The sequence below is a fragment of the Jatropha curcas genome, chromosome 9 (assembly GCF_041381405.1).
Source record: "Jatropha curcas cultivar XTBG-Jc1 chromosome 9, XTBG_Jcur_1.0, whole genome shotgun sequence".
Classification (NCBI taxonomy): domain Eukaryota; kingdom Viridiplantae; phylum Streptophyta; class Magnoliopsida; order Malpighiales; family Euphorbiaceae; genus Jatropha; species Jatropha curcas.
The window spans coordinates 18,782,168-18,789,665 of record NC_143159.1 but is presented as its reverse complement, the minus strand read 5'-3'; the positions used below and the strand labels follow the sequence as shown (position 1 = coordinate 18,789,665).

The following is a 7,498-nucleotide window of genomic DNA, read 5'->3' as shown; positions in this document are numbered from 1 at the left end:
TCGGCAACTCCCTCCAAGCCTCCAAATGGGTCCTGATCCTCTCAGCCCAGAACCGGAAGACCATCTCATAGGACATACATCCCTGCACGGTGTACCGAGTCTGTGAGGTGACACCGAGCAAGGAACGGACCAGCTGGGCACCGAGAGCGACCGTCTGGTATCGAGCGTCCAGCTGGGGAACTGGACCAGTGAAGCGCAGGCCAGTAATAGCAGCGTAGTCTACGGGTGTGAGAGTCATCTCGCCGAACCCGAACACGAAGGTGTGCGTACAGTCGTTCCACCGCTCCATCAATGCATATCGCATAGTGGGCGGGAAACGAGGCTGCGTGCGGCGCAATCCTGCAGCGTAATCCCCGAAGCCAGCAGCAATGACCCGGGCCCGCATAGGAGGGTCCAATAAGTCCCAAAAAGCGGAAGCATCAGTGGCCGATCCACCCGAGCGGGCCTTGCCCAGATTAACCTGTAAGGAAAAATTTCAATTTCAATAAGTACGATACTAACAATTATTTATCTTCTTATATGGCAGGAAAATGAATAAGACCAAATTTCGGTTTGAACCGTAGCTGCGTCATGCAACTACAAAATCGCGTCACGCGTCTACGTAGTCGCGTCACGCAGCTTTGCCTAAGTTGCGCACCTAGAAGTACAGCTGCGTAGCGCATCTCTGCACTCGCGTCACGCCACTCCTCAGCTGCGTCACGCAACTGTTTGAAATATGTTGCCCTAAGAACAGATGCGCCACGCAACCACAAAGTCGCGCCATGCATCTTGGTAGCTGCGTCACGCAACTGTTCAAGACTCTTACTCGTTGATGAACAGTCGCGTCACGCAACTGTTCTTCCAAAGAACAGCTGTGTGACGCAACTGTCGAAGGTACGCAGTAATTCAATTTCAATCTAATTTCACTATGTCTGTGTTGTTTTCATACAATTTTCAGGGCAAAATCAAGTCGCTTAGAGCTACCAACAATCAAATGTCAACAAATCAAGTTTTAATGCAATAAAAAGGGTCGATTCTAAGGTTCAAGGCAAGCTAGGGTTTCTGGCGCCTCGAACAGTTGCGTCACGCAACTGTTCATTCAAGAACAGCTACATCACGCAACTGTTCATGGAAGAACAGCCGCGCCACGCAACTCCTACCTGCGTGACGCGACTGTTGACGCAGGCATAAACATAAAAACATAGTCCTATTGCTACAGCTACGGATCAAAAGCAGTAAAATTGAGAAAATTTTTACTTACCTCGGATTGAAAGCCGTGCATCTGGCTCATCTCGTACCGGACTGCGAACTCCATACCCGGCGACGGAAGGAGCTGCAACGGCCATGTCCCGGGGGTTAGTGGATTCCGGCTCACCGGCACTGGTTCGCCGTCAAAGGTCGGGATTTCGGGTAGGGCCCCGAGGTTCTCCATCTCAGGAGTGTAAGCAGAAGCAGGGATTTCTGAAATCTGAGACATCTTTTTGGTTGAAAGTTTAGAGAATTCTCAATTGCTTAGGGTTTGTGATAAGTGAAACTAAATCGTTTAAGAATAAACGTTACTTATAGTGAGCAAGTTGGGCCCAGGCCCATTCTTCCAAGCCCAAAAAGAGCATTGGGCCCGTTACCTCTTTCCGAGACCAACAGGCCCACACGGCCCATTTCAAAAAGCCCACAATGGTCCATTTCGGCAATTTGACGTCGATGTGCGGCTCGTACACTTCAGCAATTTTTGTCTACTCACCGCACAGGGGCAGGAGCATCAAATTGCCAGATTACCCTCAGGTAAGTTTTCTTTCAACCACTATATCATAAAAGGCATACTGGAAAATGCAGATAACAAGTTTTGTTAAATCTTTTATGCCGAAACGAAATTTTTGCTACAATTTTTTTGCAAAATGATTAAGATATGCCTACAAAAGTGGATATTTTTGGTCCTAGGCCGAAATTCCGGACTGGGGGCAAAAGTATAACCTTTTGCCTTAATGTGAATCTTTGCATGGGAACATATGACGTTCCAATATTTTTCTAACAAAAGGCAAGGTCCGTTTGCACACGGATATTGCTCTTCTTCTTATAAACAATTTTTCAGGCCAACCGGTGATGGTTTTTCGAAGCCGATAGGTCCTTCTGATTAGTGATGGTGCATTGCGAAGCTAATCAGAACAATTTCAAAACAGTGATGGTGCGTTGCGAAGCTATTTGAAATTTCCTCCCGGTCAATGATGATGAATTGCGAAGTTGACCAAGGTAAAATCGACATCTTTCGGGCCGATCAAACCGAGCCTTGAGGATGCCTTTTCTAAACCGACTGGAGCTGACAAAGCCGACCAAACCGAGCTGAGTAGGTGGCCAGATCAAAGCTCTTCAAGCCGATCAAACCGAGCTTCGAAGACTTTGTCATCAAATCAACATCTTTCGAACCGATCAAACCGAGCTTCGAGGATGCCCCTTCAGATTCCATAGGAACCAATGAAGCCGATCAAACCGAGCTGAGAAGGTGACCAAACATTCAAAGTCCTTCAGGCCGATCAAACCGAGCCCCGAAGGTGTCTTCCAAGCCGATCAAACCGAGCTTTGAAGTCATTCACATGTTGGATGGAAACCGACAAAGCCGATCAAACCGAGCTTAGGAGGTGACCAGATGATTAATTCAGCATCTTTCCAAGCCGATCAAACCGAGCTTCGGAGATGATTGCCTGATAGAAGGCGCGTCAATGGACCACTTTAACATTAATTGTTTATACGATTAATGATAAAGTGGGGGGGCAAACTGTTGATGCGTAATTTTATGCCTCCACCTGACCCGATGATGATATGAGGACAAGGGATAAGGTATCACGATAAACCAGAAGTGTTTGAACCAAAAATTGAACCAAACCGCCCAAAGGAGCCTGACCCGTGTTAGGGCTGCGTCACGCAGCTAATACCTGCGAGACGGCACTCTTAGCTGCGTCACGCAGCTCTAACAGGACTGACACCTCTGGCGCGCGCCCGTGCAATGGCCTGCACTGTTTGTATGGATACGCGGCAATTGTACGAAAAGTAAGTCGCGTCACCCGTCTTACGGGTGCGTCACGCAGCTTCTACCCGCGTGACGCGACTGCTCTGTTGCCCTAGCCATATAAATACAACATTTTACAGCAAAAACGGGACTTTTGGCACTTTATCTCATTTTTTCTCTAAAAATCCTAAAGCTAAAAAACTAAGTTTTCGACTAAAACGGCTAGGTTTTCTTCCCCGAGAACTCAAGTGAGTAAACTTGAGGAAGATCAAACCATTAACCATTTAGTTTTGAAACCAAGAAATATAAAAAATATAAGAAAAGAAAGAAAGAAAAAGAGAGAAAACACTTGGTTCTGTGAAAAGTTCGACAACCACACTTCTGGAATCGTGAAACAACGTCTCTAAATCAATCTCAGTGTATGCAATCCTCGAATCTGAGGGCTAGGTAACGATTCTAACTTTTCTTTTTCATTTCTGGCATTTTATCTCTTAAAAATCTCATTTTCATATTGTTTAATTGATTTGCCATTGATAAAATGTAAGTTTGCCTATTGTTGAACCTTTCTGGGTTTGTTCTAATCACTTTGGACAAAAAAGAAACGTAAAAAAAGAGTAGTTTGAAAGGTAGTTGCGGACCAGAGCAGTCGCGTCACTTAGCTACTACCTGCGTGACGCGGCTGTTCATGTCCAAAAGCCCTTGATTCGGACCGGACCACCTGCGTGACGCAGCTGTTTATATACTCAGTATGTATTTTTATTCTCATATTTGTATTTAACGTGATATCTAGAATAAATAATCAATAAACCTGAGGATTTGGAATAAGTCACAAACAGTTCCGTCACGTAGGTAGGAGTTCCGTCACGCGACTGTTCTTCATAGAACACCCGCGTGACTCGACTGTTCTAAGTTCCAGCACGAATGATAGAGTTTCGTCACGCGACTGTTCTTCATAGAACAGCTGCGTGACGCAACTGTTACAAGTTCTAGAATAAAAGACAAGAGCTGCGCTACGCGACTATTCTTCCACAGAACAGCTGCGTGACGCGACTGTCTCCCAGTCTCAGTTTATTTTTGTTATTTTGTCTTAATCTTATTTCATTAAGTAGATTTTTAATCCCAATCCGGAAAATGACCAATAATGGGCAAATTGAGTCTTAATCAAACCAAATCAATTAATTATTGATGATTATGAGATTTTCTTTTTTTAGGATTTATTTCTTATTGTTCATTATTGGTGTTATTATTAAACTCGGTTTGTAGCCCGCCTTTAACCATAAGGCAAGAGCGGGTCTTTTAATTTTATTTGATATGTATGGTGGATGAATGATGGATGTGATGCTTAATTTATGAATGGATGCAATGGATGAACTTATTTGGGACGATTAAATAATTTTCTACATAGGAACTCGGTTCGATTTGTTCGGGTTGGGTTTAAATAATTGGCTTTTCTAAAATAAAATCAATTAGAAATCGTAGGTTAAAAGAGGCCGGTTTTCCAGGCGTCGGCTTCCAACGGGCCGACGTACCTAATTCCCTTACCTAGAATCGTACTTGATACTCCTGACCAGTTTTCTTTTTAAATAATTTGGCCTTAAATAAAATGGGTTAAAAGGAGTCACTTTTAAAATAAAAAATGGAAACGGTCCCATTGCAGAAATAATGGGTGGCGACTAAAATGATTTATAAGACCGATTTATCGGCATCGCGTATCCAAAAAAGGTTTTATCACCTCTTTTTCCAAAACAAAGTAATAACACCAAAAATACAGAATTCGCGTTTTCGAGGAAAAACAATTACACATATTCTCATACGTTAATGCTTTGAGTAAACATAAATGGATTCAAACAAATAATAACCTTAATTATGCATCTAGATTCACCTTTGGGTAATATTTAAATGCATAGCTTTAATCAATAATGATGCCAAGAAGAAAATACTTTAACAAACTTTCATTGATGTAGAGCAACTTGCTAACCTTTATGCAACTCAGAGAGAAGCACGCCCGTGCTTCACTATAGCATGCCCCGTGCTTTTCTCTGGAAGTCCATAGCACGCCGTGCTCCTTTCTGGAATCCAGTTACTTTTTTTTTCAACTATTCAATAATGCTCCATATAATATGCATGTTATCTTTGGATATACATTTATATTAATTAGTCCAATGATAAGTCTCTTTAATGCCATTGATTATAATTAATGGTCTACCTTTGGGTAACGTAACAAATTATAATCAATGAACGCAATTGTTCAATTTTAACTTTCATGTTATTTAACGGCATCACACAAATATGAACAATTGAAAACTGCAAAATCAATGTCTAAAACAATCCAAACAAGGCCACTTCGGTGACTAACAAGTTTTCCATTCATTGAACATTGATTTATGCAAAACTTTTATGAGATTGAATTAAGATCTCAAAACTTTAACGACATAACACAATAAGATGTCATAACCTTTCTTTATAAATAACAGCAAAATAATTTATAAAGAAAACAAACAGTTTTCAATTTCTAAAATTTTGGCTTCGTTTATACCAGATTAATCAACTTCACAATACGAAATTAATTTTCATTAATTAAGCCAAACAAAACACTATCAAACAAATGTAGAACAGGTACACGCTCTGATACCACATGTTAAATAAACTTTGATATAGCCTAGATCTATTATTCATAGAATTTGTTTGACCAGAATATACAATAATCGGAAGCCTACATTGATCCATAATAGTAGATCTATGTTATGGATTATCTCGTTGCGGCAATTCGATTCTCACCATAACAGCAGATCTATGTTTCTTCACTCTGGCCTTTTGCCTGTAAATTTTCTCTCTATGGTTAGAGAATTATCAACAGCTACGGGAGTTTCTTTCTAGGAGTTTCTTTTCACGCTCTCTCAAACAACCTATCACCGTATGTGTTTGAGGTAGTCATCACACTCTTTCTTTTCTTTTATGTGTTAACCCTAAGCTGTTGATTCCTTTATCTTTTATAAGGCAGAGGAAGGGTATTAAAAACCCTAACTGAACCTTATCCATTAAGCCCAATAACCATCATTTTGGGCCACCTTAATTAGAACCAGCCCTTTAATCACATGGGCCACATATAGATTATTAAATAATCTAACAGACTGATCCATATCAATGCATTTTCTCATACTACCCAAAATCTAGGGAAAAGAAATAGCCAGTTTTCAATCATCACGGTTTAAGTTATTTTCATTATGGTTGAAATATTCCCCTACTAAAGATGCAACATTTTGTATACCTTGTTATATATTCCATAGGCAAAATGGTCCTTCTGAATTAAATGATTTCATTGTAAATGGATTTTCAAAAATAGAAAAAAGTAAGAAGTGGTCAAGATTGTTCCTCTTGGGAAAGATCTCACTTCTCCTTATCGAAATGCTGGGAAAGATCTCACTTTTCCTCATCGAAATGCTGAAATAGCATGTGCATATCTCATGAATCAATCTTCACACATTCAAAAAGGGTTTGAGCAATTTACATCCTCAACAAGTTGAAGATGATAGAACTCGATTGAAAGCTTCGAATCCAAGTAGAATTAGGATGTAAACTTCAGGGTGCCTTCAATTGATGCAGTTTTGTGGCTTGCATTTCAAGGGTGTGCTTTTAGAGGTCATGATGAAACTAAAACATCGCTAAGATCAGAAAATTTTTTGTCAGTTATTAAATTCAATATCATCTTACAATGATAAGATAGCAGAAGTTTTAGACAAAGCTCCACAAAATGCTTTATATACGTCACAAAGGATACAAAAAGAAATTCTACAAGTCCTCTCAATTAGTAAAAAAAAAGTTATTCAAGAGAAAATTAATGATGACTAAATTTTGTATAATTATTGATGAAGCTCGAGATGATTTTAAAAGGGAGCAAATGTCTATTGTGTTGAGATTTGCTGATAAAAACAAATGCCTGAAAGAGCATTTTTTGGGCTTGTTCATGTTAAGGACACTGCTGCACTAACATTAAAAGAAGAAATCTTTTTTGTTCTCTCTCAATATAACCTTGATGTTCAAAACATTAGAGGACAAGGTTATGGTGTTACAATTAATATGAGAGGAGAATGGAATGGGTTACAGGCTTTGATTTCAAGTGTATGCCCTTATGCTTACTATGTTCATTGTATGGCACATCGTTTGCAATTAGCATTAGTTGCTGCATCAAAAGAAGTTAGCCCCATTCATCATTTTTTTTACTAAGTTAAGTTCCATCATCAATATAGTTGGTGCATCAAGTAAATGTAATGATCAACTAAAAGTTGCTCATGTTGCAAAAATTGCCAATTTACTTGCAATTAATAACCTTTAAAGTGGAAAAGGACATAATCAAATTGTTACCTTGCAAAGGCAAGGAGATAATCGATGGAGTTCACATTTGAGATCTATTTCTAGCTTGATTAATATGTTCAGTGTAACATGTAAAGTTCTATTGAATATAATTGATGATGAAGCTACTTCAACTCAATGTGGAGATGCAGATGCGGCTTGTGAGGC

At 39.9% G+C, this 7,498-nt stretch overlaps 1 pseudogene; it reads left to right on the top strand.

The window, feature by feature from the left end:
- Nucleotides 1-1,323: 1,323 nt before the first annotated feature.
- Nucleotides 1,324-7,313, top strand: LOC149493737 (uncharacterized; annotated as a pseudogene).
- Nucleotides 7,314-7,498: the final 185 nt, after the last annotated feature.